The sequence below is a fragment of the Carcharodon carcharias genome, assembly GCF_017639515.1.
Source record: "Carcharodon carcharias isolate sCarCar2 chromosome 13 unlocalized genomic scaffold, sCarCar2.pri SUPER_13_unloc_4, whole genome shotgun sequence".
Lineage (NCBI taxonomy): Eukaryota > Metazoa > Chordata > Chondrichthyes > Lamniformes > Lamnidae > Carcharodon > Carcharodon carcharias.
In genome coordinates this window covers 508,469-519,296 of record NW_024470548.1, presented here as the reverse complement: position 1 = coordinate 519,296, position 10,828 = coordinate 508,469, and positions in this window count along the sequence as shown.

The following is a 10,828-nucleotide window of genomic DNA, read 5'->3' as shown; positions in this document are numbered from 1 at the left end:
TCACTTTCCCAATCACTCCTCCTTTCCCGATCACTCCTCCTTTCCCAATCACTCTCACTTTCCCAATCACTCCTCCTTTCCCAATCATTCTCACTTTCCCAATCACTCCTCCTTTCCCAATCACTCTTCCTTTCCCAATCCCTCCTCCTTTCCCAATCACTCCTCCTTTCCTAATCCCTCCTCCTTTCCCAATCACTCTCACTTTCCCAATCACTCCTCCTTTCCCAATCACTCTCACTTTCCCAATCACTCTCACTTTCCCAATCACTCTCACTTTCCCAATCACTCCTCCTTTCCCAATCACTCCTCCTTTCCCAATCACTCTCACTTTCCCAATCACTCTCACTTTCCCAATTACTCCTCCTTTCCCAATCAGTCCCCCTTTCCCAATCACTCCTCCTTTCCCAATCACTCTCACTTTCCCAATCACTCCTCCTTTCGCAATCAGTCCCCCTTTCCCAATCACTCCTCCTTTCCCAATCACTCCTCCTTTCCCAATCACTCCTCCTTTCCCAATCATTCTGACTTTCCCAATCACTCCTCCTTTCCAATCACTCTCACTTTCCCAATCACTCCTCCTTTCCCAATCATTCTTACTTTCCCAATCACTCCTCCTTTCCCAATCACTCTACCTTTCCCAATCCCTCCTCCTTTCCCAATCACTCCTTCTTTCCCAATCACTCTCACTTTCCCAATCACTCCTCCTTTCCCAATCACTCCTCCTTCCCAATCACTCCTTCTTTCCCAATCATTCTGACTTTCCCAATCATTCTCACTTTTCCAATCACTCCTGCTTTCCCAATCACTCTCACTTTCCAAATCACTCCTCCTTTCCCAATAACTCTCACTTTCCCAATCGCTCCTCCTTTCCCAATCACTCCTCCTTTTCCAATCACTCCTCCTTTCCCAATCACTCTCACTTTCCCAATCACTCCTCCTTTCCCAATCACTCCTCCTTTCCCAATCACTCTCACTTTCCCAATCACTCCTTCTTTCCCAATCACTCTCACTTTCCCAATCACTCCTCCTTTCCCAATCACTCCTTCTTTCCCAATCACTCCTTCTTTCCCAATCACTCTTCCTTTCCCAATCACTCTCACCTTCCCAATCACTCCTCCATTCCCAATCACTCCTTCTTTCCCAATCATTCTCACTTTCCCAATCACTCCTCCATTCCCAATCACTCCTCCTTTCCCAATCACTCCTCCTTTCCCAATCACTCCTCCATTCCCAATCATTCTCATTTTCCCAATCACTCCTCCTTTCCCGATCACTCCTCCTTTGCCAATCACTCTCACTTTCCCAATCACTCCTCCTTTCCCAATCATTCTCACTTTCCCAATCACTCCTCCTATCCCAATCACTCTTCCTTTCCCAATCCCTCCACCTTTCCCAATCACTCCTCCTTTCCTAATCCCTCCTCCTATCCCAATCACTCTCACTTTCCCAATCACTCCTCCTTTCCCAATCACTCTCACTTTCCCAATCACTCCTCCTTTCCCAATCATTCTCACTTTCCCAATCACTCCTCCTTTCCCAATCACTCTCACTTTCCCAATCACTCTCACTTTCCCAATCACTCTCATTTTCCCAATCACTCCTCCTTTCCCAATCACTCCTCCTTTCCCAATCACTCTCACTTTCCCAATCACTCTCACTTTTCCAATCACTCCTCCTTTCCCAATCAGTCCCCCTTTCCCAATCACTCCTCCTTTCCGAATCACTCTCACTTTCCCAATCACTCCTCCTTTCCCAATCACTCCTCCTTTCCCAATCACTCCTCCTTTCCCAATCACTCCTCCTTTCCCAATCACTCTCACTTTCCCAATCACTCCTCCTTTCCCAAACATTCTTACTTTCCCAATCACTCCTCCTTTCCCAATCACTCTTCCTTTCCCAATCCCTCCTCCTTTCCCAATCACTCCTTCTTTCCCAATCACTCTCACTTTCCCAATCACTCCTCCTTTCCCAATCACTCTTCCTTTCCCAATCCCTCCTCCTTTCCCAATCCCTCCTCCTTTCCCAATCACTCCATCTTTCCCAATCACTCTCACTTTCCCAATCATTCCTCCTTTCCCAATCACTCCTCCTTTCACAATCACTCCTTCTTCCATAATCATTCTGACTTTCCCAATCATTCTCACTTTTACAATCTCTCCTGCTTTCCCAATCACTCTCACTTTCCAAATCACTCCTCCTTTAACAATCACTCTCACTTTCCCAATCGCTCCTCCTTTCCCAATCACTCCTCCTTTTCCAATCACTCCTCCTTTCCCAATCACTCTCACTTTCCCAATCACTCCTCTTTTCCCAATGACTCCTCCTTTCCCAATCACTCCTCCTTTCCCAATCACTCTCACTTTCCCAATCACTCCGCCTTTCCCAATCATTCTTACTTTCCCAATCACTCCTCCTTTCCCAATCACTCTTCCTTTCCCAATCCCTCCTCCTTTCCCAATCACTCCTTCTTTCCCAATCACTCTCACTTTCCCAATCACTCCTCCTTTCCCAATCACTCTCACTTTCCCAATCACTCCTCCTTTCCCAATCACTCTTCCTTTCCCAATCCCTCCTCCTTTCCCAATCACTCCTTCTTTCCCAATCACTCTCACTTTTCCAATCACTCCTCCTTTCCCAATCACTCCTCCTTTCCCAATCACTCCTTCTTTCCCAATCATTCTGACTTTCCCAATCATTCTCACTTTTCCAATCACTCCTGCTTTCCCAATCACTCTCACTTTCCAAATCACTCCTCCTTTCCCAATCAATCTCACTTTCCCAATCGCTCCTCCTTTCCCAATCACTCCTCCTTTTCCAATCACTCCTCCTTTCCCAATCACTCTCACTTTCCCAATCACTCCTCCTTTTCCAATCACTCCTCCTTTCCCAATCACTCTCACTTTCCCAATCATTCCTCCTTTCCCAATCATTCTCACTTTCCCAATCACTCCTCCTTTCCCAATCACTCTCACTTTCCCAATCACTCCTCCTTTCCCAATCATTCTCACTTTCCCAATCACTCCTCCTTTCCCAATCACTCTCACTTTCCCAATCACTCTCACTTTCCCAATCACTCTCACTTTCCCAATCACTCCTCCTTTCCCAATCACTCCTGCTTTCCCAATCACTCTCACTTTCCCAATCACTCTCACTTTTCCAATCACTCCTCCTTTCCCAATCAGTCCCCCTTTCCCAATCACTCCTCCTTTCCCAATCACTCTCACTTTCCCAATCACTCATCCTTTCCCAATCACTCCTCCTTTCCCAATCACTCCTCCTTTCCCAATCACTCCTCCTTTCCCAATCACTCTCACTTTCCCAATCACTCCTCCTTTCCCAATCACTCTCACTTTCCCAATCGCTCCTCCTTTCCCAATCACTCCTCCTTTTCCAATCACTCCTCCTTTCCCAATCACTCTCACTTTCCCAATCACTCCTCCTTTCCCAATGACTCCTCCTTTCCCAATCACTCCTCCTTTCCCAATCACTCCTCCTTTCCCAATCACTCCTCCTTTCCCAATCACTCTCACTTTCCCAATCACTCCTCCTTTCCCAATCGCTCTCACTTTCCCAATTAATCCTCCTTTCCCAATCACTCCTCCTTTCCCAAGTACCCCTCCTTTCCCAATCACTCCTTCTTACCCAATCACTCTCACTTTCCCAATCACTCCTCCTTTCCCAATCACTCCTCCTTTCCCAATCACTCCTTCTTTCCCAATCATTCTGACTTTCCCAATCATTCTCACTTTTCCAATCACTCCTGCTTTCCCAATCACTCTCACTTTCCCAATCACTCCTCCTTTCCCAATCACTCTCACTTTCCCAATCGCTCCTCCTTTCCCAATCACTCCTCCTTTTCCAATCACTCCTCCTTTCCCAATCACTCCTCCTTTCCCAATCACTCTCACTTTCCCAATCACTCCTCCTTTCCCAATCACTCCTCCTTTCCCAATCACTCTCACTTTCCCAATAAATCCTTCTTTCCCAATAACTCTCACTTTCCCAATCACTCTCACTTTCCCAATCACTCCTTCTTTCCCAATCACTCCTTCTTTCCCAATCACTCCTTCTTTCACCATTCACTCTTACTTTCCCAATTACTCTCACCTTCCCAATCACTCCTCCATTCCCAATCACTCCTCCTTTCCCAATCATTCTCACTTTCCCAATCACTCCTCCATTCCCAATCACTCCTCCTTTCCCAATCACTCCTCCTTTCCCAATCACTCCTCCTTTCCCAATCATTCTCACTTTCCCAATCACTCCTCCTTTCCCGATCACTCCTCCTTTCCCAATCACTCTCACTTTCCCAATCACTCCTCCTTTCCCAATCATTCTCACTTTCCCAATCACTCCTCCTTTCCCAATCACTCTTCCTTTCCCAATCCCTCCTCCTTTCCCAATCACTCCTCCTTTCCTAATCCCTCCTCCTTTCCCAATCACTCTCACTTTCCCAATCACTCCTCCTTTCCCAATCACTCTCACTTTCCCAATCACTCTCACTTTCCCAATCACTCTCACTTTCCCAATCACTCCTCCTTTCCCAATCACTCCTCCTTTCCCAATCACTCTCACTTTCCCAATCACTCTCACTTTCCCAATTACTCCTCCTTTCCCAATCAGTCCCCCTTTCCCAATCACTCCTCCTTTCCCAATCACTCTCACTTTCCCAATCACTCCTCCTTTCGCAATCAGTCCCCCTTTCCCAATCACTCCTCCTTTCCCAATCACTCCTCCTTTCCCAATCACTCCTCCTTTCCCAATCATTCTGACTTTCCCAATCACTCCTCCTTTTCCAATCACTCTCACTTTCCCAATCACTCCTCCTTTCCCAATCATTCTTACTTTCCCAATCACTCCTCCTTTCCCAATCACTCTTCCTTTCCCAATCCCTCCTCCTTTCCCAATCACTCCTTCTTTCCCAATCACTCTCACTTTCCCAATCACTCCTCCTTTCCCAATCACTCCTCCTTCCCAATCACTCCTTCTTTCCCAATCATTCTGACTTTCCCAATCATTCTCACTTTTCCAATCACTCCTGCTTTCCCAATCACTCTCACTTTCCAAATCACTCCTCCTTTCCCAATAACTCTCACTTTCCCAATCGCTCCTCCTTTCCCAATCACTCCTCCTTTTCCAATCACTCCTCCTTTCCCAATCACTCTCACTTTCCCAATCACTCCTCCTTTCCCAATCACTCCTCCTTTCCCAATCACTCTCACTTTCCCAATCACTCCTTCTTTCCCAATCACTCTCACTTTCCCAATCACACCTCCTTTCCCAATCACTCCTTCTTTCCCAATCACTCCTTCTTTCCCAATCACTGTTCCTTTCCCAATTACTCTCACCTTCCCAATCACTCCTCCATTCCCAATCACTCCTTCTTTCCCAATCATTCTCACTTTCCCAATCACTCCTCCATTCCCAATCACTCCTCCTTTCCCAATCACTCCTCCTTTCCCAATCACTCCTCCATTCCCAATCATTCTCATTTTCCCAATCACACCTCCTTTCCCGATCACTCCTCCTTTGCCAATCACTCTCACTTTCCCAATCACTCCTCCTTTCCCAATCATTCTCACTTTCCCAATCACTCCTCCTATCCCAATCACTCTTCCTTTCCCAATCCCTCCACCTTTCCCAATCACTCCTCCTTTCCTAATCCCTCCTCCTATCCCAATCACTCTCACTTTCCCAATCACTCCTCCTTTCCCAATCACTCTCACTTTCCCAATCACTCCTCCTTTCCCAATCATTCTCACTTTCCCAATCACTCCTCCTTTCCCAATCACTCTCACTTTCCCAATCACTCTCACTTTCCCAATCACTCTCATTTTCCCAATCACTCCTCCTTTCCCAATCACTCCTCCTTTCCCAATCACTCTCACTTTCCCAATCACTCTCACTTTTCCAATCACTCCTCCTTTCCCAATCAGTCCCCCTTTCCCAATCACTCCTCCTTTCCGAATCACTCTCACTTTCCCAATCACTCCTCCTTTCCCAATCACTCCTCCTTTCCCAATCACTCCTCCTTTCCCAATCACTCCTCCTTTCCCAATCACTCTCACTTTCCCAATCACTCCTCCTTTCCCAAACATTCTTACTTTCCCAATCACTCCTCCTTTCCCAATCACTCTTCCTTTCCCAATCCCTCCTCCTTTCCCAATCACTCCTTCTTTCCCAATCACTCTCACTTTCCCAATCACTCCTCCTTTCCCAATCACTCTTCCTTTCCCAATCCCTCCTCCTTTCCCAATCCCTCCTCCTTTCCCAATCACTCCATCTTTCCCAATCACTCTCACTTTCCCAATCATTCCTCCTTTCCCAATCACTCCTCCTTTCACAATCACTCCTTCTTCCATAATCATTCTGACTTTCCCAATCATTCTCACTTTTACAATCTCTCCTGCTTTCCCAATCACTCTCACTTTCCAAATCACTCCTCCTTTAACAATCACTCTCACTTTCCCAATCGCTCCTCCTTTCCCAATCACTCCTCCTTTTCCAATCACTCCTCCTTTCCCAATCACTCTCACTTTCCCAATCACTCCTCTTTTCCCAATGACTCCTCCTTTCCCAATCACTCCTCCTTTCCCAATCACTCTCACTTTCCCAATCACTCCGCCTTTCCCAATCATTCTTACTTTCCCAATCACTCCTCCTTTCCCAATCACTCTTCCTTTCCCAATCCCTCCTCCTTTCCCAATCACTCCTTCTTTCCCAATCACTCTCACTTTCCCAATCACTCCTCCTTTCCCAATCACTCTCACTTTCCCAATCACTCCTCCTTTCCCAATCACTCTTCCTTTCCCAATCCCTCCTCCTTTCCCAATCACTCCTTCTTTCCCAATCACTCTCACTTTTCCAATCACTCCTCCTTTCCCAATCACTCCTCCTTTCCCAATCACTCCTTCTTTCCCAATCATTCTGACTTTCCCAATCATTCTCACTTTTCCAATCACTCCTGCTTTCCCAATCACTCTCACTTTCCAAATCACTCCTCCTTTCCCAATCAATCTCACTTTCCCAATCGCTCCTCCTTTCCCAATCACTCCTCCTTTTCCAATCACTCCTCCTTTCCCAATCACTCTCACTTTCCCAATCACTCCTCCTTTTCCAATCACTCCTCCTTTCCCAATCACTCTCACTTTCCCAATCATTCCTCCTTTCCCAATCATTCTCACTTTCCCAATCACTCCTCCTTTCCCAATCACTCTCACTTTCCCAATCACTCCTCCTTTCCCAATCATTCTCACTTTCCCAATCACTCCTCCTTTCCCAATCACTCTCACTTTCCCAATCACTCTCACTTTCCCAATCACTCTCACTTTCCCAATCACTCCTCCTTTCCCAATCACTCCTGCTTTCACAATCACTCTCACTTTCCCAATCACTCTCACTTTTCCAATCACTCCTCCTTTCCCAATCAGTCCCCCTTTCCCAATCACTCCTCCTTTCCCAATCACTCTCACTTTCCCAATCACTCATCCTTTCCCAATCACTCCTCCTTTCCCAATCACTCCTCCTTTCCCAATCACTCCTCCTTTCCCAATCACTCTCACTTTCCCAATCACTCCTCCTTTCCCAATCACTCTCACTTTCCCAATCGCTCCTCCTTTCCCAATCACTCCTCCTTTTCCAATCACTCCTCCTTTCCCAATCACTCTCACTTTCCCAATCACTCCTCCTTTCCCAATGACTCCTCCTTTCCCAATCACTCCTCCTTTCCCAATCACTCTCACTTTCCCAATCACTCCGCCTTTCCCAATCATTCTTACTTTCCCAATCACTCCTCCTTTCCCAATCACTCTTCCTTTCCCAATCCCTCCTCCTTTCCCAATCACTCCTTCTTTCCCAATCACTCTCACTTTCCCAATCACTCCTCCTTTCCCAATCACTCTCACTTTCCCAATCACTCCTCCTTTCCCAATCACTCTTCCTTTCCCAATCCCTCCTCCTTTCCCAATCACTCCTTCTTTCCCAATCACTCTCACTTTTCCAATCACTCCTCCTTTCCCAATCACTCCTCCTTTCCCAATCACTCCTTCTTTCCCAATCATTCTGACTTACCCAATCATTCTCACTTTTCCAATCACTCCTGCTTTCCCAATCACTCTCACTTTCCAAATCACTCCTCCTTTCCCAATCAATCTCACTTTCCCAATCGCTCCTCCTTTCCCAATCACTCCTCCTTTTCCAATCACTCCTCCTTTCCCAAACACTCTCACTTTCCCAATCACTCCTCCTTTCCCAATCACTCCTCCTTTCCCAATCACTCTCACTTTCCCAATCATTCCTCCTTTCCCAATCATTCTCACTTTCCCAATCACTCCTCCTTTCCCAATCACTCTCACTTTCCCAATCACTCCTCCTTTCCCAATCATTCTCACTTTCCCAATCACTCCTCCTTTCCCAATCACTCTCACTTTCCCAATCACTCTCACTTTCCCAATCACTCTCACTTTCCCAATCACTCCTCCTTTCCCAATCACTCCTGCTTTCACAATCACTCTCACTTTCCCAATCACTCTCACTTTTCCAATCACTCCTCCTTTCCCAATCAGTCCCCCTTTCCCAATCACTCCTCCTTTCCCAATCACTCTCACTTTCCCAATCACTCATCCTTTCCCAATCACTCCTCCTTTCCCAATCACTCCTACTTTCCCAATCACTCCTCCTTTCCCAATCACTCTCACTTTCCCAATCACTCCTCCTTTCCCAATCACTCCTCCTTTCCCAATCACTCTCACTTTCCCAATCACTCCTCCTTTCCCAATCACTCTCACTTTCCCAATCACTCCCACTTTCCCAATCACTCCTTCTTTCCCAATCACTCCTCCTTTCCCAATCACTCCTCCTTTCCCAATCACTCCTCCTTTCCCAATCACTCTCACTTTCCCAATCACTCCTCCTTTCCCAATCACTCCTCCTTTCCCAATCACTCTCACTTTCCCAATCACTCTCACTTTCCCAATCACTCCTCCTTTCCCAATCACTCCTCCTTTCCCAATCACTCTCACTTTCCCAATCACTCTCACTTTCCCAATCACTCCTCCTTTCCCAATCACTCTCACTTTCCCAATCACTCCTCCTTTCCCAATCATTCTCACTTTCCCAATCACTCCTCCTTTCCCAATCACTCTCACTTTCCCAATCACTCTCACTTTCCCAATCATTCTCACTTTCCCAATCACTCCTCCTTTCCCAATCACTCCTCCTTTCCCAATCACTCTCACTTTCCCAATCACTCTCACATTCCCAAACACTCCTCCTTTCCCAATCAGTCCCCCTTTCCCAATCACTCCTCCTTTCCCAATCACTCTCACTTTCCCAATCACTCCTCCTTTCCCAATCAGTCCCCCTTTCCCAATCACTCCTCCTTTCCCAATCACTCCTCCTTTCCCAATCACTCCTCCTTTCCCAATCATTCTCACTTTCACAATCACTGCTCCTTTCCCAATCACTCCTCCTTTCCCAATCACTCTCACTTTCCCAATCACTCCTCCTTTCCCAATCATTCTTATTTTCCCAATCACTCCTCCTTTCCCAATCACTCTTAATTTCCCAATCCCTCCTCATTTCCCAATCACTCTCACTTTCCCAATTACTCCTAATTCCCAATCACTCCTCCTTTCCCAAGTAGTCCTCCTTTCCCAATCACTCCTTCTTTCCCAATCACTCTCACTTTCCCAATCACACCTCCTTTCCCAATCACTCCTTCTTTCCCAATCACTCCTTCTTTCCCAATCACTCTTCCTTTCCCAATTACTCTCACCTTCCCAATCACTCCTCCATTCCCATTCACTCCTCCTTTCCCAATCATTCTCACTTTCCCAATCACTCCTCCATTCCCAATCACTCCTCCTTTCCCAATCACTCCTCCTTTCCCAATCACTCCTCCATTCCCAATCATTCTCATTTTCCCAATCACACCTCCTTTCCCGATCACTCCTCCTTTGCCAATCACTCTCACTTTCCCAATCACTCCTCCTTTCCCAATCATTCTCACTTTCCCAATCACTCCTCCTTTCCCAATCACTCTTCCTTTCCCAATCCCTCCACCTTTCCCAATCACTCCTCCTTTCCTAATCCCTCCTCCTATCCCAATCACTCTCACTTTCCCAATCACTCCTCCTTTCCCAATCACTCTCACTTTCCCAATCACTCCTCCTTTCCGAATCATTCTCACTTTCCCAATCACTCCTCCTTTCCCAATCACTCTCACTTTCCCAATCACTCTCACTTTCCCAATCACTCTCACTTTCCCAATCACTCCTCCTTTCCCAATCACTCCTCCTTTCCCAATCACTCTCACTTTCCCAATCACTCTCACTTTTCCAATCACTCCTCCTTTCCAAATCAGTCCCCCTTTCCCAATCACTCCTCCTTTCCGAATCACTCTCACTTTCCCAATCACTCCTCCTTTCCCAATCACTCCTCCTTTCCCAATCACTCCTCCTTTCACAATCACTCCTCCTTTCCCAATCACTCTCACTTTCCCAATCACTCCTCCTTTCCCAATCATTCTTACTTTCCCAATCACTCCTCCTTTCCCAATCACTCCTTCTTTCCCAATCACTCTCACTTTCCCAATCACTCCTCCTTTCCCAATCACTCTCACTTTCCCAATCACTCCTCCTTTCCCAATCACTCTTGCTTTCCCAATCCCTCCTCCTTTCCCAATCACTCCTTCTTTCCCAATCACTCTCACTTTTCCAATCACTCCTCCTTTCCCAATCACTCCTCCTTTCCCAATCACTCCTTCTTTCCCAATCATTCTGACTTTCCCAATCATTCTCACTTTTCCAATCACTCCTGCTTTCCCAAT